This window comes from Aptenodytes patagonicus, chromosome 6 (assembly GCF_965638725.1).
Source record: "Aptenodytes patagonicus chromosome 6, bAptPat1.pri.cur, whole genome shotgun sequence".
Taxonomy (NCBI): domain Eukaryota; kingdom Metazoa; phylum Chordata; class Aves; order Sphenisciformes; family Spheniscidae; genus Aptenodytes; species Aptenodytes patagonicus.
This window is the reverse complement of record NC_134954.1, coordinates 49,894,197-49,915,964: the sequence shown is the minus strand read 5'-3', so window position 1 is coordinate 49,915,964 and position 21,768 is coordinate 49,894,197. Positions and strand designations below refer to the sequence as shown.

At 41.5% G+C, this 21,768-nt stretch overlaps 1 protein-coding gene and 1 long non-coding RNA gene across 6 annotated transcripts in view; one reads left to right on the top strand and one right to left on the bottom strand.

Moving 5' to 3' along the window:
- Window positions 1-270: 270 nt before the first annotated feature.
- LOC143162327 (uncharacterized) lies at window positions 271-8,216 on the bottom strand. The gene is made up of 3 exons (XR_012995675.1): window positions 8,157-8,216; window positions 4,907-7,525; window positions 271-1,410 (listed from the first exon to the last, which is right to left on the bottom strand). It is a non-coding gene; the product is annotated as an uncharacterized LOC143162327 (long non-coding RNA).
- Window positions 8,217-8,432: 216 nt separating this feature from the next.
- OSBPL6 (oxysterol binding protein like 6) overlaps window positions 8,433-21,768 on the top strand; it is a 99,191-nt gene continuing 85,855 nt past the window's right edge. For all 5 annotated transcript variants that reach the window (XM_076342532.1, XM_076342533.1, XM_076342530.1 and 2 more), the window contains exon 1: window positions 8,433-8,478. The gene's annotated coding sequence lies outside the window, so the exon portion shown is untranslated. The remainder of the gene's footprint in view (window positions 8,479-21,768) is intronic.

Genomic DNA, 21,768 nt, shown 5'->3' with positions numbered 1-21,768 from the left:
ATTAGAGCAAAGGGACAAAGGGTGATGCCAGAGCCTGCAGCGTTGTGAGGCAATCCCCCCTGTTCCAGCAGAGGTCACTGGTCTCCTGGATGTGCAGATGGAGGTGGCAACTCAAAACTGACACTACTTTTGAAAATCTTAACCTGCTTCTAAGGTAATCAACCTATATATAGAATTTCTTAACCAAAAGGTTGTGGGTTTTTTTTTTTTCCCCCCACAGATAGAGAATTATCTCGAGGTGTGTCAATTTCAAACACATAATTTAAAATACTTTAATATTATTTAATAATAAAATAATTTGAAGTAATTATAAGTAATTGAGAGAAGGCAGAATCCTAGTTTAACTTGCATCTTTTCTCTGAATTATTTTTTAAACCATTAATTTCTTCATAGCCTCTTAGTTTTGAAATACAAATGATCTGTTTTTGCTTGCCTAAGTCTCACATGTCTATTTCTGATTTTTTTTTTTTCTTGCTGTTCCAGAGGCTCTTCATAGTTTTGTAAATGCAGGATTAGCCAAATAGTTTTAAAATTATTATGCCCAGTATGAAAATTTTCTGTGAGACACCTGAAAACACCACGTAACATCTTTATACCAATTCTTGGCATTTTTGCAATTTTTCTGTAAAAGATTAAGAGTGAGATAACGAGCAGGAACTAGGAAGAGAACCAGAGGGAAGAGGGACAAAACAAAGGAAAAATGAGGAAGGTGATAAAAGAGTTCTGGTTTTGAGACAACAGAACAGGAAACAGTCAAATAAGAGGTAAGGCATGGGGGGGGATTCCTGAGGGAAAGTCAATTCAGATATTGGGAAAAGCAGGATAATCCAAATGATTCATATCTTAAGACAGAAAAGATGGAGGGCACTGTGGTTCTCTGGAAGCCAAATGCTTTAAGATTAGGTTGGGTGTAGGGATTTGGAGTCTTTTGGATGGATGTCTATTGCAAATGAACCGCAGAAGCCCTTACATCAATCTGTAGTAACGTCACTCTTGTGTCTTATTTCTCCTTTGTTTTGAAATACAGTGATTGTCATGCACATAACGAATACTATGGCACCACGATTACTTTTAAAGCAGTATCTGTTATTCAAAAATATGTGCTTTCTGTTGAGCTCCTTTATCTTGTTGGGTAATTTCTCCTTCATCCCTCTGCTGTGTGGTGGTTCTGTTCCTCTTCCTTGCACTGACAGCCCACCCCCAGCTGCAGCTGTCTTGAGTTCACTGAACAACTTGCAGCACAAATTCACATCAGGTCACTCATCCACAGCCTCTGCTTTTGGCAGGGACGAGCACAGCAGCAGAAGCTTGGGTTACAGGCAGGATCAGGCCTCCTGCAGCCAGCCTGATGCTGTATCGCACTCAAAGTCTAGGTGGTTCCAGACGCTTCAGATAGCTCTGGTAGCTAAGCTGTGGAGACAAAAGGAGGCAGCTCTGCGTCAGGCGACTGCTGGGTACAAGAGTGAAGAGAAATGTGCAGCTGAACGTAACACAAACCATGGTTCAGCTGCTCGCTCTGCTTGGTTATAAATGCTTTAAAGGAAGCTTTAAGGAGGAGCTGCTGGGAGGCATGATGGCCTTTATAGCCTTGGTGCTTTGTAAACATTGTAAATCACAGCTTGAAAATAGCAGTGCTGTACTGTACAATCCACATACCTCATAGATGGTGGGGCTGTTGTTTTGAACTGTACATGGCGCTGTCAGATTAATTAAATATTGATATAAGACTCTTATTTCATCTACTTTAGCAATATGTATCTGCCTGCTCCCAAACCTTAGTTCTCTTATTATGAACTTTTCTTGAAAATCTGCAAGCTCTGTGGGGCTTGGGAAGGTGGGGCTTCACCCAGCGTGAAGTGTGAATTGTCCAAATATAATGTTAACATGTGGTTTCTGCAGGACCTTACTAAGACTGAAGAGTTAACTGCTGACCAGACCCTACTCTATATTTAGAGCAAGTGTTTACAAATCTTGAGTATGGGAGTACAGAAGATACCCTGGGAATTCTTCCAACTCTTCTGACCGAGTTCTGTCTTCAGAAAGTGCTAATGAGTAACTTTTTCTGATGTCATTTTAAGAAATCCGGGACAATGTTAACAGAGCATATTCAGTTATGTGGACATAGAAACTCTATTGGAAATGCAAATATATGCTGGAAATATTTTCTGAAATTGAAATTATAAGCGACTTCACAAACAAAATTGCAAGATTGCTGAAAGTTATTTTAAGTATCAGAATTTTGATTGTCCTCATCCTGGGCACACTAAATCCCCCTCCTAATGTGCTGTTACATCTAAGGATAGCAGGAGTGAAGTTATGTTTAATCAGCAAAACAAAATCAAAGGCAATGGCATGTGAAAACATGCACTGTATGTCTTGACCCACTGATGTTTTTAACTTTTAATCAAGTCCACAGAATTCACTTCTATTCAGAGTTCACTTCTATTATAATAACGCTGGGGGACACTAAAATTTGCTGCCTTTCTTCTCTGTGACAACATACCAGCTTAGCTACTTAAAACTACTGCCAGAATTTTGGACGCAGGTTATCTATACACAGGTATCATAGTAGGTTTTTCCTTTGCCTGTTTAAAGGACAAGGATACAAAGATGGCCTCAATGCCCATATATAACAACATTCTTGGAATTTTATCCTGGAGGCAATCTGAAACTCTTTGAAACTGGGTAATCTCTGTTGTGGCTTTGGAAAAGTAAAGTAGGTAGGTCTCAGAGTGCAGAGGAAACTGTACCACTGTGACCCTTTTTAACGCTATTCTAGGGGAGCTATTGAGAGAAACGTTTTTTAAATGTTGAAGTGTTAAAGAACTTAGTCTAGAACAGAAACTAGAGTGCTGGTAATAGCCAGCAGGGTTATAAGGGTTGTAGTAACAACCCTTCCAACCGGAGATTTCTTTCTTTCTTTGTTGTTGTTTAAAATGCATAGCTTAAAGTGTTTATATTGCTTTGGTTTTGCAGTCTACACAGTAAAATCATATGCATTCTGCTGAAGATGAGGCCGTGGGACTACTATCCATTGCCGAAATAAAGTATGAAACAAACTCTTTTCCTTATATTTGAGTGGAGATAACTAGCTATACAGAGTATCAACCATACAGATTTTGTTTATATGAGATTTAACTACTCCAGCTGATTTATCATGTTTGCCTTCAGGGATTCTTGGAGTTCTGCCAAACTGTATTTCAGATTTGCTTTTCAGATTTCTAGTTTCTTGTATTTAATAGGGATATTATTAATAGAACTCTTAAATTGTGATTATCTATGTAAGATGTTTACCTGTCATTTGAGTTTTAAAGCATCTCTGGGTAGTTCTACTTCCCTTTCCAGTTTCTTCAATGAGAAGAAATCACTATCTTTTTCTCTTCCAGGATGTCCAAGAATGGTTTAGATTTTATTCCTGTGATGATCTATGAATATGGAAAGTATTTTCGTTATATTCTATGCACATCTTATGTTATTAGGATTCAGGATTTCTCTTGCTATGTACTGCCCCAATCTTGTATAAAGGAGAGAAAAAGCGGTGCTGGTCTGAATAGACCAGTGCACATGGATTATCACTATTGAAACCAAAGAGCAACACGTTGAGAAGAGAAAAACAGTTTTTTCCAGATTCTCTTCAGGGGAATCTTCCCAAATGGAAAGATCAAGAACTGAGTCTGATTTTGCTCCCAGGGAAGATGGGGAAAGGCAGAAGTATGCTTTCATACCTAGAGATGCTGCTTGTCCTTGGTTTCTTGCACCTAACTGAGCAGAAAGAAAAGAATAAACCATCTGAATGTCTGTACAGGACCAGCGTAAACGTCCATTTAATCTGGTTGCCTGTTCTCCACAGTGGCTGGAAACCAATGCCTGGGGATAGCGTTGAAACAGGGGACACAGAATGTCCTTTCTTGGGCAACTTTCAGCAGGCAATGGGCAGGCACCTTTTAAGCAGAAACTGCAAAGGGAATTATTGTGCTTAATAGCTACAGCTACCCCTCATTCATTCGTATAATTTCTACTTAAAAAATCTGTCCCTTCAGCTCCGTCGTGTTGTATAGCAGCAAGCCATCTGATTTAATAACACTCTTCCATACAAAGTTCTTCCCAGCCATTGTTTTAAACCCGCTGCCTGATCGTTTACTGAGTCTCCCTGAAGTCTTTTTGATGGAAAATAGCGCGTGATCGTTTCCTGCTGGCCTCTTACGTATCATTCGGGATTTTATAGATCGGAAGACAATCCTTTCCCAGTCTGTTCTCCAGCTAGAAACTGTCTCACACAGATGTATTCCCATACCTCTGCACATACTCTTTTAGCCATGTACGTGCATTTTCTAGTTCCACATTTTCATATGAAGGAACTAGAACTGTACACAGCACTCAAGTGCGCAAGAGATTTAGATAGGGATGTAATGAGTTCTTCTGCTTTGTTCTTGGCTGTTTTTGGAGTAATTTCTAACATTGTTTGCCCTTTGGACTACTGCTGAGTAGCAAGCTTATGTTTGCAGAAAACTACTCACAATGACTCCAAATGATAAAGGCTAATTTAGAGCCCATTATCATGTATGTTTAGTTAGGGCTATTTTCATTACTGTTTACATTAGTTTGCAGTTATTGACATAGACTTTCAGCCGCCGTCTCATTGCCTTTATCACTCACTATTGTCAGTGAGCTTTTGTTTTGCTTACCATGAGTGATTTTGCATCACCAGGAAACTATGAAGATCCCTGGTCTTCACACAAGTAATTTTAGGCTATTTAGGTGCAACAGTGCTCAGCCAGAAGTATTGTAAGTAATTCAGCCCTAAGGAGGACTCAAAGAAGGAAAAGTAAATAATGTTGCATTGGGTGGTCAGTATCTGTGAAAGAAAGAGGATATTGATCTGGTTTCCTATTCAGAATGGAGTTACCTGGTGTCCGTCCTGATGGCAGCTGTGCTTTCTGATTCTTGGAGGTGGCTCTTCAGTCTTCTGGCATTCCTGTGCTCTAGGGCACATCCAGTTTTCATCTTGCTGGCGCTTGCCTTTTGCTGCCATTACAGCACGTGCCTGCTATGAGCCTCCCACTGCCTCCTGAATTCTCCCTCTGCCTAATTTGTTTTATTATCAGACACTCTTTAATGCTCTTTGGTGCTCTACTTCATGCTTGTTCTTCAAAGCATTTCCAGTTCACTGGTTACTACTGCTGTACTCTCACAGTTTTGCATAATTCGAATTAATTTGCAAAAAAAGACAAGGTGTAACTTACAAAAAACTTCAATAAAAACATGTGTCTGCTATCTATGCCTTGCCTAAGGGTACCGTTTTGCCAAACACACACAAACCCTAACAATAAATGACAGCAAAGAAACAACAATATTGCTACTACAGGAGAAAATAAAAATATTTTCTTAAGATTCTGCAAGTAAATATTTTCAGTGCCCATAGATCTGCTTATGCTCAGTGTATGGATGGTAAGCAAGCATTTAATATTATATTTAGTAAACTTCCCCACTGCCTGAATTAAAGAATGGGACATTTTAAAGGCATTTGTGTCTTGTCAAGAATTGTGGAAAGAATTCCATGGTTTAACCTGTGGAGTTTTTATCTTTGCATGGAGAATCAAGCTATGTTGTACAGTTTTATTTTGGAGAACATGCCTCCCAATTGTTAATGAGACTAAACTTGAGAAGAACAGGTCAAATTCTTGGACGGACAAAATAGAATATAGCCCCTCTCCTGTGTTTACATTCTTACCTCAACATTTCATTAAGATGTTCAAACCTTTGCTCCTGGTGGTATAAATTATGAGTAAAAATTGGTGAAAAAAATTCTCATGACATTGGGTAACAACCGCACTGATTTTCAAAAAGTTTATACAAGACTACGTAGGATCGGCTTATATCAACATTTTTTGCCAGTGTTTCTGAAGTGATATGGTTATAATCTTTGACAATTATCCAAGAAGTGTCCATATGAATCCATCCAAATGATGGCTTATTTCAGGACAAAAGTTTTATGTAGATAAGCCCTTAGAAGATGAGGAGAGTATCTGTGTGCATGCACTTTACTAGCATTTTGTCATCCACCATCTATGTAACATAATTGTATCATTTAAACAAAATACTTAAACTGCCTTTCTATGTGTTTATTTGTCTTTGGTTTAAGTATAGGCAAATTAGTAAAAAAAAAACAAAAACAAACCACCAAACCTCTGTAGAATAGCCACTGAAGAATTTGGTATCAAGGTCATTAGAGAATATTAAAGAATAAGTTGTTCAGAAACAAGGCAGCTAATTAACACAGTTTTCTGTAATTTCTTTCTATCCATGGTTCCCTTTTTCAGGTTGCAGATGTCGAGTGGCCTCTTGACTGAAATGAATAATGGTGGTGTTGAATGGTATCCTCAAGACATGATTAAGAGTTGTGTCCTTTATCTCCTTGCCCTGTTACTTTTTTCTTTTAGGAGAAAAATAAGTGACTACATTCCTGATATTACTAAGCTTTCCATAATGTATGTGGCTTGTTACTTAATCTTTCTATGGATTTTATAGTAGATGCCACTAGGCATCTTTTAGGAGAAAAATAAGTGACTACATTCCTGATATTACTAAGCTTTCCATAATGTATGTGGCTTGTTACTTAATCTTTCTATGGATTTTGTATGAAAACTTACTCTTACACCTCCCAAAATCCCGCTTAATGTTTTTCCTGCTTCAACTCTTGGAAACTGAACACAGAAAATAAAAAATTGTATTACTTAATGAATTCCCAAACTGTATTCAACCGCATTCAGAATGCGACTTGCAGGTTCAGCTGAGAGAATAAAGCATTTTCTTCTGAGAAGCTTATCCTAGAAGTTACGCTTCTAGGATAGAACCTTCCCTGGAGGTCTCTGCTTCGATAGGAAAACAGCCATGGCTTTTTGTATGCCAGGGTCCCCAAAATGATCCTTTGCTGCACAACGATGCTACCAAATCTGGAACTGCCAGTTTGAGAAAAGGGGAAAACATAAACCAGCATCACACAGCCTGTTTGTCTTTGCTTAAGAAGTAGTGTAGGCTCAATAATTCGATTTCTAGAATCCTGTAAATCTCTCTACTTTTTCCAGGGATTTTGCCATTTTTTCCCCCCTTCTCTTATTGAAATTTGCTGGTAGTGGCATCTAGCTCTCCAGGAATTTTAACTGATTTTCTTGGGCGACAAAATACATTTCCCGTCTTGTAACCATGAACTAGACAGCAGGGCTAAGCTGGAGGATTTAAATAGGGCAGCCAGGAGGAGTCCAGTTTGCTAAGAGAGGCCTCAGAGCCATCCCCGGAGGACAGGACAGCGCGCCAGCCCTGGGGACAGGGAGTGACCAGGCGCTAGCAGAAGGACCAGGGTGCCAGAAGCAAGTCATTAACTAGAGAGGTGAGTCTGCAACCTGTCTCCTCTGCAGCAGGGTGACCTGTGCCACCCAGTAGCTTCTCTACAGAAGACAGTCCAGCTTGCCGTTTCCAAAGGTGTGTCTAAGCCATCAAGGATGTCATGAAAGCTGTGATGGAGGATCTACAGAAAAAAAAGAAAAAAGAAAGCTAATACAGATTAAACTAAGGGAGTAATTTCTCTGGCAGTTTTCAAGAGTATGTAATGTGTTTTTTTCAACAACCTCCCATTATTGGATGACAAGGACCAAATCAGCTAACGCAATGAAAGCTGAGGGGAGGGTGACAGTGCAATGTTGGGTATCGTGCTTGCGTTACCAAGCCAGCGTGAGGAAAGGCCCTTAGCGTGGCTGCTGGCAGCCCTGCTCTGTACTTACGCCCGGGTCTCTCAACGGCATCCCTTTGTCTGACATCACCCTCCCACCCGTGGCACGGAGGTCCCTCTTGCTTGAGCACATCCCCGTTGTTGCCCACGTGCCTTCCAGTTTATTAGACCCGATCTCATGACCGAAGCCCGTTACTCGGTCCCCGCTGCTGCCCCGTTTCTCCGACACGCCGGCACCTACTTGCCTCCGGGCTTTGCTTCGCGCCCGGGGCCGGCTGCGGGAGCGGCCGGGGAGGTGCCGTGCCGTGCCGTGCCGTGCCCCGGCGCCGCCCCGCCGCTGCGCGCAGAGGGCCGCAGCCGCGCTCGGCAGGAGCATCCCGGCGCCGCCAGCCCCCTCCGCTCAGCCCAGCCCAGCCCAGCCCCGCGGTACCTGTCACCGGGCCCGGCCCGCTGCCGCCGGGGTGGCGGGGGCAGGCGCGGGGCGGCCCCCGCCGGCAGTGGCCGCCCGCCGCAGGTGGGTGCTGTGCGGCGGGCGCCGGCCGGCGCGGAGGGCACCTTGGCCGGCGGGCGGGGGCGGGGGGCGGCGCGGCGGGGCTGCGGCGGCGGCGGCGGCGCGGCGCGGCTGCCCGCCCCTTCCCTCCCTCTCTCCCCTCCGTCAGGCGGGCGGGGAGCTGCGGCGGGCGGGAGCGGGGAGCGGCGGGGCGCAGCCGCCCGGGCCGCAGCGGGGATGCGCCGCGGATCCCGGCGAGGAGGTGGGCGCTGAGCGGCGGCGCTGGGGGCGCGCACGGGCGGGGCGCGGGGGCCGGCGGCCCGGGCCCGGAGCCGGAGCGGCGGGACGGGCCGTGCTGCGGAGCAGCGGGTCGGGTCGCGCCGCGCGGCGGAGCCAGGGCTCGGCGGCGCCGGGCCCCGCGGGGGGGGCTGCGCGGCGCGGCCGGGTGCCGGGGTGGGTGGCGGGGCGCGGCGGTGCCGCCGTGGGAGGCGGGAGCGGGCCGGGGCGCGGTGGCGGCGGGCCCGGTGCGGGGGCCGTGGCCTGGTCCGGCAGCGGCCGCTGCGGCCGGCCCCGGGGCGAAGCCGAAGCATCCGGACCGGGGCGGGGGGGGACGGGGTTACGTAACGGCATCCGCGCCGCGAGATGCGCTGGCGTCAGCCCCGGCCCGGCGGCTTCATTGTCGCTCCCCGAAGTCGCGTTTTTCCCCCCCTCCCATGCAGAGCAATTGAAAATGGCCCAATAAGCTGCCTGGTCTGTGAGAATGAATTGCAGATCAGGTATTCCTAAGTCGATACGCTCTTAGGATACCTTTTTGTTTTCATTCTCTGTCTCTCTCAAAAAAAGGCAGGAATGGCCTGTATTCCCAATTTGCTGGCGATGCCGCAAAACCCTTGCAAGTACTTTGGATATGTATAGATTCATTAAAAGAGTTGTTTGGAAATTGTCTGCTTCCCAGAAGTGCTGATGCTTAAAACGGTCATCTGACGTGGGTTTTGCCATTGGTCCGTCATTTCATTTTATAACTGCTTCAGTGTGCTGCAAGGCTACTTTGTTGATATTCTTCCCAAAAGCTTCAGCAATGCAGATACTGTGGACTAACAGTAACTGAAACAAAAGACCTTGCTGTACTTCTCAGCGTGAATTAGGAATCCAAGGTCGAACAGCAAACTGCAGTGCAACTTGTATGGGGTAATGTAACAGAACAAAAGTATTCACAAATCTTATTAGAGAGTTTAAGTGAAAAGTCTTCCTTAAATAGACTCTTACTCAGTAGATTAAAAAAAATTGCTTAGCGAAGGTGTGAGGAAATAGCTATTTTAGGACTACAATTAACTATATCAGCTCAATTTTAATAGAACTGGTACATTTAATTGTATTCCTAACAGATTTTCTGTTCTCCAGATGATTAACTTGCAGAATGATACCAGCTCAAAGATTAAAATCTCATCAAATATCTAATGGTTTCTGTATAATATAATTGTGTTTGGTTTATAATAGTTCTTTTTTAATAACCATCCTCTGTCCATATAGCTGTAGATACTATAATTAGACTTTTTTTTTCTTGGTATAAATGACATGACCTTGACCTTTAGAGGTTAAGCAGATGTGGTTGGTATGGCTCACAATATCTTATATGTTAATAAAACATTTATTTTTATGTATATGCAATAAATAGAGTTTTCTTTCAATTCTGTTTAAAAACTACACAAGAGGAGGACTACTTTTTCTTTTATCTCCATTTTAGATAAATTAACAGAGGTATGTGCAACATTTATTATTTAAAATACCCTAAAGAGGTTTATATTTAAACTACTTTTTCTGTACAAGTAAATGGTAGGATGTATATCTGGAAAAAAAAGTAATTGCAGGATTTGTGACTGAAGACCCTCTAAATGTTTTCCCTTGCTACTGAGGGCTGGAAGAGGTACCTTTTGTTGTACTGTAGTTCCTGAAGCTCGTTTCTTCCACTTCCTATTAGTTTGCTATTACACTCCCGGATCCTCCATAGTGCTTGCAGCCATACTGTTCGGGGTATTGTTAGCAGTCTGTCTTCTTGCTGGCCCTTTTTTGTCCTTAGCTCATTCTGGCAGCTTATTCATAAATCTTTGTGATGCTCCAAGTTTCTCTTGCTGCTTTTCTAGTCTTTATTTTGCTTCAGTTCCTCCCAGGAATAACAAAACGTTGGTTCATCTACTTGTAGGAACAAGTGGGATTTTTTCAAGTGCTGGTGTTGAAGGGCTGTACTCTCTCTCTATGTTTATATGTTTGGATGTGTGTTTTAGACAACCGTCAAAAACGTAACTTTGCTCACAGATGTTAACTGAGCAGCCACTCAGACCTTACTACAAAGCCTCCACGGCTATGGAAAGATAAAGCCTTGTGACTTCCTCAGTGGGGGAGTCCCCCACCACTTGCTCTCTTGCAAGTGCTGCTGGAGACGGGGGCTGCTCTCCTTTGGCACTTCTTCCTTCAGTCCACGCTGGAGATGAAGGCAGAGTACTGCTTCATTTTCCTTCAGTCCTTCGGCACATGTCTGTGTGTGGGATATGTATGTGTGTCTAGCCCTTGGTGCTTCACATTTCTTCTGAGGTACGGTCTACCACTGCATTTCTCAGTGTGACAGAAGTGACTGTTTTTGCTCTTGTTTTGCCAAATACATGAGATATCAGCATGGGTTTTCTCTGGGGATTTTTTTTGCATATACTTCTTTAGTTTCCTGAGAACTTAGGCTTCTAGTACCACGCGGCTTTGTCTCAGGAGAGTTGTATGTAATGTAAGGAACATTAGTCCTCCGGGTCAGCCCTTCTGTGCCACGCTGGAGAACCTGCTGTCACTGATACCAGTATTGCACTGGGAGATGGGAAGGGAACTGCCAGTGCTTCAGTGCTGAAGGGGTGTGTCTGTGTGTCTATATTTTTAATGTGTGTGTACGTATGCAGTGAGCCTGTCCTAATGGTTTAATTAACCCCTATGCCTCATATATAGGGTAGAAAATAATTGTCCATTACCCCTGTCTTTTCTAATATTTTTTTTAAAACACTGAACAATTCAAACAGTTCCTAGAGATTTCTGGTGTACGTGATGATTAAAAACTGGGAGGCTTTATTTTTCAGGTTTTTTTCCTGGTAACTAAATGGTTGCTGCTTTTGAAGCTTTTGACTATGCTGGCATGGGTAAAGGCAGCAGTTTCTGTAGATAATTTTCATGGGAAATGTTACTCTGGGCAATTGTACTTCTAGAAGAAATTTCTCCAAGAATTTCCTTCAGGCTTGTGTGTGTTTCTTAAGCTGAGTTTAATGAGATGAAAAAAAAAAAAAAAATCCTTCCCAGTGGCATACCAAAGTAAATGCTTACTTTTCTTTGGTTGAATTTGCAATATTGAGGTTCTAGATGTCAAAGGAAGCAGCAACAGGTACTATATACAAATGAAAGTAAACATGCTCAGGCCGTGTGAGGGATGTTGTATTTTTGGCAGGTTCAAAACCTAGCTTTGGTGACAGACAGGGAAACTATCCAGCTCTAAGAAGTCTGACGGGGAAGAAGTTGCATTATGAAGTGCCAGGTATCATGTACTGAATTTGGTTGTAATATTATGAAATATTAAGGAATATGAAATTACAGTAGTGTTCATGCTATGAATGGTGCTATTTATGTATGTTTGTAATTAATTTCACGATCTCTATACCTAGGTTTTCTGAGCTGTAAATACAAGCCTACAGCTTTCAGCTATTTCCTGTAAGTCAAAATACCGACATGAGGGCAGTTAAAAGTTTTCTTTAAATGCTGCCACCGCTGTATACATCCCGGTGAATAGTGTTTCTATCATATCCCTCTTTTGGGGTTACTCCTTTCAGAAGAGCTGAAAAATGATGGAAGAACCTTTTGGTGCTGACAGCTGATAAGCCGGTCAAAGGGAGGACAGCTAAACATGAAACGTGGAAGATAGGAGAAGACCACGGGAGTTATCATGTATAGACAGTCAAACTCGTGTCTTTTCAGGAAACTTCTGGGCTGAATAGACTTGTTAAGATATTAAGGGAGGAAAAAAGTGAACAATACCAAAATACTAGAGACAACTGTTGAAAGAAGAAAAAACAGGGTTGAAGTGGTTTTTTTGTGTGTGTGTTTTTCTTTTTTTAAGAGGGTTTGGACCAAGTGACATCCAGAGGTTCTTTCCAACCTAAATTATTCTATAATTCTAACTGGTTTGGCATTAAAGGCAAAACCCAGACATCACTATGTTCTATTTACAATGAAAAATAGATGGTGCTTAGAAACTCTGAACTATTTTTTCTGGAGCATGTGTATTAAATCCTACAGAATTTCCAGCCAGTTTAGGAGCTGGCTCAATGTAAAATTTGTCAGTATGTGCTGAGGGCTATACACAGTTACGGGCGGTAGCAGCAGGGAGGGAGCTGCTGAATTTCCAGGCTGGTCTTTCTGAGAAAGCTACAGACTGGTTGTTTAAATAGTTTCAGTGTGAGCCCCTTCATCACCAACTCAGAAACCAAAAAAGACTGTATCTCATTACTTGTTTCCTGTAACTTTAAAAAAGAGAAGCTTTGAAGGAGGAGGAGGAGGAAGTTGGAGGTTGAAGAAGAGTAAGAGGATGGGTCTGGAATGTATGGCAGTTGTAATGTCCTAAAGATTAGGAGAGCTTTATAATGATCCTTAGAAATGCCTCATTGTAGCAGAGAGAACAGCTGCATTTTGGAACTAAGTTAAATAATTTCCTTATTGGGTTTTTTTTTTTTGAGTTCCTTAAAGGCCAATATATTTTAATACTAGTTGAGAGCACTTCTCTTAAAGGAAATAATAGATACACTAACTTGAGGTGTAAAGAAAAGAAGTCTCTAGTTGATTGTGAGCTTAATATAGAGTTGCAAGAAATTCAAGTAGCAGGTGTCATGTTGCATTAGATTCAAAGACTAAGTTTTCTCCCAAAAAATCAATTTCCTTCTGGGAAACTTGGTTTTCTTGCTGTCTTCTTGCTGGGGGATGGTATCTGTATTTCTGGCAGAGTGTGGTCCCTGGGCATCAATTAAAGCTTCTAGGTTCCTCAGTCAAATATTTCACATTTGTGGAATTTAAGCCCTCCCCCCACTCCAATGAATCCTCCTTATTTCAGCATGCTGAGAATCAGATGGATAAGTTGAATCTACCCAGAATTTAGCAGGTAGCAGGTCCAGTCTTGGTTATGATCTCTCACAGTGCAATCTGCTTGCATTCATAACTCTGCTAAAATAAGAGTTTTATTTTCCCTGTTTTACAGTGGAAATTGAGAGATGGAAATGCTTGTAGCCTATGACCTGTATAAAAACCCCGTACTTTTCAGTGCACATGAAAATTGTGCAAATCACAAAAGCTATGCTTAGTCCCGTGATTTGCACATTTCTAGTCCAAGCAGAGATGCTAAGGAACTTATGGGGTCTTTACTTAAAAGGCTGGATTAATTTATCTGTATATGGTATTGAATGTAGTCCCACCCTCTAATGCACATGCTGTTCTGTTGGTACAAAACTTTTCTATAGCATATATTGTTTCCAATTAAGTAGGTGAATTATGTTTGTGAAGGATTCAAAGGTATTAAAATAATGTATTAGATCCTTTACATCAGTACAGTAGGGCATATATCTGGGATTGCTTTGTCATAAAAACAACTAAACCCAAAGTAAGTAACATTTGTGTAAGAATGATCTATAGATCAATTTCAAGATACCTTATCTTGGACTGTGATATCCTTTTTCAGATGATGAACTGAAAAGTTTTCTGTTGAGAAATGGAATAAGCTCAGGTTGCCCAAAGAAAAGGCTGTATGAAACCTGTGCCATGGGGTGAGGGCTACCTGCCCAGACAGAGGAGGCCTTGGCTACATCTGCCCAGCTCTAGCCGACCTGATAAATCCTGGAAAATGAAACAATGGTAGAAGAACTTTGTGCTGTAACTGTTGCGAACTTCACACTTCCTATAACACATTTGGGGTGGGAGACTGAAGAGTTACAGAAACGTTGGTGGTGAATGCCAATTGACCTTAGATATGGACTGTGGAATGGTGAGACCTTTTGATGGCTCATGCTGACAGTTTAACTGAGAAAGCAATAAATAATTAGAGCAGTAGCCCCAGGTGCGGGAGATGAGGGAGCATGACATGGGACATGCACATACCTCTGACACTTGGAAGGCTGAGATGGAGGGGAACAGCCTGGTGTGAGGTCCAGGCCATCGGCCGGGACTTGGACACACTGAGCAATTGGGGTGAACATTCTGTTCCCCAGGGTCTCTGGTGGCAGTGCCACCTGGACCTTGATTTGTGTGTGTCATAGAATAGACAAGCTGGAACAGAAATGCCTCACCCGTCCTGCTTAATAAAACACGACTAGATTATGTGACACAGAGCGGTGTCCTTCTGTTCTTGCAACCACCCCACCCCGTTCCCCTGTGACAAACCCAACGTGGATAAGGTGATGTTAAACAGGATTTGGGTCAAGAGAAGTTTCTGTGAACATCTTACAGGAATGGTTCCAAGCTGGTGATTCCTCTTCCCGTTTCACCTCTGCTTTCACTGTCTCTCTCCCGTGTGTGGTCAACCTGCTTCTGCAGTGGGACCACAGATGAGCTTTTGTCCTCACTTCTACTGTATGAGCATTTTTATGCCTGACCTACTCAGGGTTGCTTAACACCCTTGTGATCTTGTTTGGGAAAACAACTTTTAACTTTCTTCCCATCCTGTCTTTGAAAATAAAATTCAATCTTGTTTGGAAAGTAATGGCACTGTGTTTTGAGAAGTGGGAGAGAAACAAATGCAGATAGACTGTGGCTCATCTTCTTAGATTATGATTTTTGAAGTTTTGACCACAAGATAAAAGTTTCTTCAATTAATTTATTTTCTGGAGTAGGAAAACTTTTAGGAAAGTGGTGGGGGGCAACTTATTTTCTTTTATACCTTTATGTTTAGGGTGTCAGTTAGCCATGTTGCCACCTGGTGAGGATTGATCTTCTGGGGAAACTGGAAAGGCAAAACCACTGATGAGAACTACAGAAATGGCAACAAGTGTACCAGACAAAGGGACTTTCAGCTTGTAAATGGGAAGCTGGAACGGTTATTTTAGTGACAAATATTTCTTTCAGAGTGGAGTGGGTCAGCTGGGTGAGAAGGTGATGGCTGATGGTGGAAATGATACTTGGTTAAAAGGAAAAAGCTTCAAAATAAAACAGCTTGTTGAGATCTGAAACTGGCAGTTGGTGTTGAGTCATCTTGGGGACCCTCTGACCCCAATGTGAGCATGACACATGCATCCCTCTGGGAAGTAAATTATGTCTCTTTCATGTTTAAAGTCTGTGTTTCTTGGTTTTAATCTGTTTCTGGAAAACAAGCTTCTTTCAGAAGATGTTTGCAGAAAACAGGAGGATGGGAATGATGTGAAATGGAGCTATAGGGTACTCGGGGGATAAGTCTGGATGTAAAGTATTGGTGTGCCCCTGGTGCTGGAAGGTTAGCTCTGTAGCCATACAAATTCTGTGTCTTTCATTGTAATGGTTGTTGATGTGTAAAATCCATCTCCTTTTTCCCCTGTTCCTGTCAGCTAAATGCAAGTTGTCTTTCCAAGTTCACTTGCACCTGACAACTGTGCTTTTTTGTGCATGTAACTTCTGGTAACTATGGTCAGGTCATAGTTGCTACCTGGTTTAATGTTCTTGGGTGACATAATCATGGGCAAAAATAACCCATTCTCTGACTGAAAAAAAACCACAAATGTTCTATAACTCTCCTTAACTGTGACCTGTATTTGTGTGGGTGTACAAATACGCTATGGGAAGCTAAATGTAAAATATATGGTGGTCCACTGAGCAGGCTTCTCTCAGTGCCTCCTATGACCGGTAGCGTAGCCTACATATAAAACCTGTGGTCAGTTTGCAGTATACGATTCAGACTGACATGCGATGCAAAATAATCTTTAAAAAAAAAAAAAAAAAATTACAAGGTATTTTCTTTAGTAGCTGCACACTCTGTCCCCTGCCCAGTCACCATAAATACTGTTGCGTGACAGAGCTTACAATTAATAATTAGAGTGGCTTCTGTATCTAATGGTTGTGTTTTCTTGTGAAATGTGAGTTGAAGATTAATGGGGTAGGCCTCAAACCAGGTCATAGTATGAGGATTAGAATTAGCCAAACTGACTAACCCTCAGACCTTTACAGGACTCTTCAATAGCTCCACATGGTTATGCAGTATCTGTGAGTATAAGGAATAGATTACTTTTGAAACTGCTTCTATGATAAGCTTTTTAATTTCCGTTTCTGGCGATGCAAAGGTTGCTGTTGGATCTGCAAAGTAGTTGGTTGCTCTTAAATGTAACAATGAAGGTGGCAGCTTGGGTTCATAGCTCTTACCCTTTCCATAACAGCTGCTGTGTGTCCATCTGCCTGAAGAAGACAAAATGTGCTACAAACTTAAGTAAAATTTTGTGAGATACACTAGGAAGAGGAGAGAGAGTGGCAGATTCTTTGCCTTTAAAACTTACAAATTCCAATTCATAATTTTCTTTCATTTTTCCTAGTATTTTGGCCAAATCGATGTAACATGAACCTATGAACAGTAAGTTCAGGTAGAGGAGGTGGTAAAACAGCCATGTTGTAATTGCTTGGCCTTTCCTAAAGCTGTGATATTTTTCTTAATACCCTTAGGTTTTAGGTTTCCCACTTGAAATGCCTAGACCAGCTCCCCAGAGGCTGTGTAACAGATCGCTGTTCATAGTCCTGACATTTTGCACCTTCTCGATTGCCTCATTTTTCTCCTAACTGTACTACCTTTATAGATCCAAATATATACTTGTCCTCTGTGATGTGTGCACTTCCTAATAGTTGAAATGTTATTCAAACTGTTAATGCATTGTACCAGGGCTGTGCACGGGGTGGGGGGAAAGATCGTTGCCTTCAGCTCTGATACCTGCTGACTGTCCAGTCCAGAGCTGTACTGGCCCTTGGCTGCCAGCTCGTGGTGCAAATACACTGTGGTATTATTAGCCTCTGCCACCTTATGCTATTTCTGGTATAATTACTTTCTGAAATATTCATTATTAGATTTCCCCCTCAATGTTCTTTAGAATTTTGAGAGATTTATTCAGTATTTGCAAATTTTTATGCTTTAATCTTAACTTTGTGAGCATATTAACTCAATCATTTTGCAAAAAGCTATCAAATAATGTCAGTCATAAACCTGTGCTGTATCTCTGTACTATTCTATATACTATTTACTATTTGAATTATTTTTAAGTTACACAGCATTCTTTTGTAAAGTTTAAATATATTGACTTCAGCATTTTCTACATTTTCTTCATTCTTTTTCACTTGTGTTATTTGTAGTAAGTCAGTAAAAATAATTTCAAAAATGCACTAAAGAATAATGCTATGTGAAAAATAGGTAGAGACTAACAATAAGGTGAAACACTGGAACAGGTTGCCCAGGGAGGTGGTGGATGCCCCATCCCTGGAAACATTGAAGGTCAGGTTGGACGGGGCTCTGAGCAACCTGATGTAGTGAAGATGTCCCTGCCCACGGCAGGGGGGTTGGACTAGATGACCTTTAGAGGTCCCTTCCAACCCAAACCATTCTATGATTCTATGGTGATGTTCCCTTGAGGGCAACAGAAGTACGCTAACTTACACCAGTTGAAGGGGTTTTAGGTGCAGTAAACCAGAACTATTTAAGCTGGGATTGATATAAATTAGGCTAATAGCTCCCTCTAGAAAAGGGGCAGTATCTCATAACAAAAAGGTTTTATTTCTTGATGCCACTGCATGTGTTCAATGGTAAGCTCTCTATCTTTTTTTTTTTTTCTTCTGTTCTGCTTTGTCTGGCTGTGGACACCGTGCTCAGAGCTGAGAAATGCAGAACATGCTTGTGGAGGGCATGGCAGTTTTATTCATTTTATACTTTAACATCTCTGGCAACTTTCCCACGTTGAAAGCTGATGGAAACAAACTGCTCTTTAGGCCGCAGATATCTTGAGGAACGTGTAGTTCTGGTTCTTGGGTAGTTTGCCATGAAAAATGTGTCATAGCTGTGTGATATAACACTGAAAAAACCACTAATGTTAGATAAATCTGTTTATAGATGAAATTTAGTTTCTTATAAAGAAATGTAATGAGTGCAAATTAATTTTGAAACAATTTTTTTTAAAGACAAGTGCGCCAGCGGTGTGTTCATTACTCCCCTGGGTTTCTAGCACCGAGATGCGCTTTCTCAGCTCTTGCCCTCTTTATCATTCTGCCTCTCCTCTGCAGGTCACTCCCTACCTGTTAATACACCCCTCTCTGAATTTTGGTCCTGTGCCCAGGCTCACCGCTCCCCTCTGGGGATGCAGGCATGTCCAGTTGCCGGTGCTCCATGCCTCCCCTCTCCCCTCCAGCTGCCTCTTGTGCATCCTGGCTGATGCACTCTTCCATGCTTCTCCTGAGGGTCCTTTGCCATCTCAGAAGGTCCTCGGTGGGGGCTGTCAGGGGCTGAGAAGTATGAAAGGAAAAAAACCTTGGAGAACAAAATGCCTGGAAATTCACAGTGTTAAGCATACCAAGGAAAATAGTTACTTTCCTAACAGGCTTCATGCCTAATCGCAGTGTAAGGTGCCATTTCTTAATGGCAGCAAGTGCAATATTTTTGCACTTTATGTTGGTGATTCTGTTAAGGTGGGTTATACCCACCATGCTGAAGCAGATTTAAATGTAACGGTACAACTTCCAAATGCGAGTTTCTCATTTAGAAGGACAAGTCTGAACAGAAATAAATGTATATGTGTATTGTGAGATCCAGAAAGTAATTCAAGCAGACCTCTCTGAAGTTTTTCTTTTTAAACAATCTCAGTATGCTGCAAAAATGACTTTCAATTCTTTAGGCTCCCACAGATTGCAGCACAGAAAACAAATACTTTTTCAGCTAATGTCAATTTTTTCCGTTACAGGATAAATGAGGAAGCATGAGGTTTCTAGGCTTCTCTGACTTCTGTGTGCTTCCCAGACAGCTAATCTTTACTTATCTTTATATTTTGTATAAAGTGTACTTAGTGCTTGTCATTTTATTCTCATTGCCAACTGTTGCTTGTGTTTACGAGTTAAATACTCAAATAATGATGGAATTGTGGTGCATTTTTAAAGCCTTTGTTGAAGTACCTCAAGTTAAGAGGGTGACTGTTTTATTTGAGGAAATTAAACTTTGTAAGAAACTGAAAATGATCCCTATCGTGGGTTAGTTTTCTGCTCATTCAGTAACGTGATAGCTTGTGTTACCTTTGTGGTCACTGAAATTTGTAAGTGTTTAAGTATTGGTACTGTGGAGGGTTTGTTCTTCAGTTTAATTTTTATAAACTGAAATGTTATAATTTATATATCCCTGAACAAAGGCTTCCTTTGTTGGCAGCAAGGCAAATGTATTTTTTTTTAAAATTTTGTTTGTTGCTTTAATCATCTTCTAGATATCCCTATATACATCTTTTGAAAATACTGTAGATTTGAATTAGAGAAAATATTTTTTTTATTACCTGAAGCAAATATGCACTTTGCATTTCTATTTCCATAGATTTTATCAAGAGTAGCAAAAGAATGGCATGATCAAAGGCAACACAACAGGTCAAAAGTGAAAGATAGCAAATGTCAAAGTTCAGGTTTTGCTCGTTATTTCTGTTCTGCTAGTAAGGGCGTGTGTGCATATGAGCAGAATGCAGGAGGCAACAGAATTTGCTCTGCCAGATGAGAAGTAGAGAAATAAAGTACTTTAGGTCAACGGTGCTCCATTCTAGGAGGAGATGATCTTGCAAATAATGATATTGGAATTTTGCTAAAGTTTCTCCCATGATGTTTGCTTTTACTGTTGCTGCAAAGTTTGCCTTGAACCTAAGAGCAACCTCACTTGTTAGCAGTGGCTGACAGGGACTGTGTGGTATGAAGTTCCACTGGATGATCTACAAAAGACCTACATAAATAAAAATGGGGAATGTGTATCTGAGAAAAAGGGTGTGAGGAGAACACGATTTAGCAAACGGGCTCTGTTGTTCAGAATGCAGGGTCAGAAACTTTAAGCAGAGACAGAATATTTTCCCCTTTGGGTTATGCCTGATTGCAGATTGCAATGGACAGTTCTGAATGAGTTTATAAACCTTTGTACCTTGTTCAGCCGCAGTGCGAGCACATGCTGGACAGCCAGGCATCAGCCGGTTCGGGCAACGGCTATAACTATGCTTGTATCTGCAAACCTCTGTCGCTATATACTTTGGTTAGCAATCTTGCAGCGAGCTGAGCAACATATTTCAGTATTTTTCACTGTAATTAACATTTTACATGCTCCAATACATTTAGTACCATGTTCCAGTTCTTTCTGCACACAAAACTATATTTTCCTATCTTTGTTATTAAACTATCCAGTTATAAGAAGCAAAGTCAGTGTTAAAGAGAAATGCATAAAGGAGAAAGTAAATGGCAGAAAGTCAAAATTAAGCAAACCATTTCCAGTGCTATTACTAGATTTAAGAGAGAATATGACATTTTACAAATAGTTTCAAAGACTAAAACATAAATATTTGAAAGGAATGGACAGTAGACTTCAAACTCATAGCAGTCATTTGTCACAGTTGCCTGTTGTCTTGCTGAGGGTGTAGAGTGGTGTAGAACTGGAGATCAGTGCCCTGCACAGCTGTAGAGAGAGTTTAAAAAAAAGAAAAAGCGAGGGAAGTAAATTTCCTAACTTTCCCAAATGCATGGGCGAAGCCCTGCATGGTAGAATAGATGCAATTTTCCTGCTTCAGGATGCTTGTTAAAAATCAGAGAAAATACAGATGAATGTGAGATTTTCTTTCCAGAACACTGCAATTTCCAACTGAATATCTAAGTGCTTTTTTTCCTGCTCTCTCCTTGTTAATTTGCCTTTTAGAATTTTCATGGTTGGGAAGCTGCCCCAAAACACTTATTTGTTAGGTGTCACGGTGTAAGGTTAATTGTATTAATGCTACAAGTCCTTTTTTCTTCCCTAGCGTATTTGCTTGGTAGTCTTTCAAGAATTATTTTACTGCTGTTTTCTGATGTTGATTAATTTTGGAACAGGTATTGCATACAGCAGGGGAGTTTCTCTTCTGTGTAAATGGCTATGGGCACCTTGGCTGAGGTTGCTGACACATATTTGGCTACACGCTGACTTACCAGCTATTGTCAAGGTCTAAGGAATGTTGCAAAAATAAAATGAGTTACTTAAGAAAATTACTGTTGTCCTTACAGTTGGAGAGATCGCTCCTCCAAAGGAAGAAAAAAAATTGTGACAGAACTTGAAAGTTGATATTGAGATAAAGCAAGTGTCAAGGTTAACAAAATATTTTACGATGTTGGGGTATGAAATTGTCCTGAAGTGCCTTTAAAAAAAAAAGCAGCTAAGTTGAGTATCTTTGTTGAGTACCTTTGTTCATTCAGTGGCAATATACACATTAATGGAAAGTTTCAGTTGAAAAACACTGACTAGGTCTCACTTCTGAGTAGAACTTGGATGCTTCTCTGTAATTCAGTGCTCTGGCAT